This window comes from Atta colombica, unplaced genomic scaffold (genome assembly GCF_001594045.1).
Source record: "Atta colombica isolate Treedump-2 unplaced genomic scaffold, Acol1.0 scaffold91, whole genome shotgun sequence".
NCBI lineage: Eukaryota > Metazoa > Arthropoda > Insecta > Hymenoptera > Formicidae > Atta > Atta colombica.
In genome coordinates this window covers 7,573-9,106 of record NW_017259585.1, presented here as the reverse complement: position 1 = coordinate 9,106, position 1,534 = coordinate 7,573, and the positions used below count along the sequence as shown (strand labels likewise).

Below are 1,534 nucleotides of genomic sequence, written 5' to 3'. Positions count from 1 at the left end.
TAGTCAGAAATAATATTACTTTTTATTTTAAATTTATAAAATTTTTTATGTTTATATTCATGTAATTAATATATTTATCCAAAATCATGTTTTACTGATGTAAATATAAAATTTTAATAAATAAATAAATACATATATTATACTACTAATTAATTTTTTTACTCATAATTATATTTATTTTATTTATCTATAATTAATTAAATTTTTTTTATAATTCTATTATCTATGAATAAATGATTATTTTCTATCAATCACAAAGATATAAGAATTCTTTACTTTATCCTAGTTATGATCTGGTTTATTTGTATCATCTATAAGTATAATTATCCGATTAAAGCTAAGATCATGCGGCAGCCTAATTAATAATAATCAAATTTACAATTCCCTAGATACTAATCATGCTTTTATTAATATAATTTTCTTTACAATTATATCTTTCATAATTGGCGGATTTGGAAATTTCCTAATTCCACTAATATTAGGATCTCCGGATCTGCGAATGAATAATATAAGATTTTGACTCTTACCGCCTTCATTAACTCTTTTTATTCTAAGAAATTTTATATATATAGGAACCGGGGCAGGCTGATCTCTCTACCCTCCCCTAACATCCCACATATTCCACAGTGAGTCCTCAGTTGACCTAACCATTTTTTCTCTTCATATTGCTGGAATGTATTCTAGAGGCAATTAATTTTATTTCAACAATTTTAAATATACATCTAAAATCTATATCTCTAGATAAAATCCCCCTTTTAGTCTGATCAATTCTCATTACAACTATCCTACTACTTTTATCTCTTCCTGTTCTTGCTGGAGCTATTACTATATTATTAACTGATCGAAACTTAAATACTACATTCTTCGACCCTTCTGGCGGGAGAGACTCCATTCTTTATCAACATTTATTTTGATTTTTTGGACACCCCGAAGTTTACATTTTAATTCTCCCAGGATTTGGCCTAATTTCTCATATTATTATAAATGAAAGAGGAAAAAAAGAAACTTTCGAAATTTTAGGAATAATTTATGCCATAATTGCTACTGGACTATTAGGATTTATTGCATGAGCTCACCATATATTCACTTGACCTCGATGTTCATACCCGTGCTTATTTTACCTCAGCTACTTTAATTATTGCAATTCCAACAGGTATTAAAGTTTTCAAATAAATTTTTCGCTACTCTTCATGACATAAAAATCAACTACAATCCTGCATTATGATGGTCTATAGGATTTATTTTTTTTTATTTCCCATAGGAGATCTTACAGGAATTATACTTTCTAATTCTTCCGTCGAAATTGTCCTTCATAACACTTATTAGCTGTAGTAGCTCATTTTCACTCTTCATAGAAGCTATATTCTTAATTATAGCTGGATTTATTCACTGATTCCCCTTAATTACTGGATTTAGGTTAAATGATTTTTATTTAAATATTCGATTCCTATCTATATTTATTGCTGTCAATTTAACTTTCTTCCCACAACAATTTCTTGGGCTTAGAGGTATACCTCGTCGTTACTCAGTCTAT

The 1,534-nt window shown here is 27.7% G+C and overlaps 1 pseudogene; it reads left to right on the top strand.

Moving 5' to 3' along the window:
- Nucleotides 1-292: 292 nt before the first annotated feature.
- Nucleotides 293-914, top strand: LOC108693520 (annotated as a pseudogene).
- Nucleotides 915-1,534: the final 620 nt, after the last annotated feature.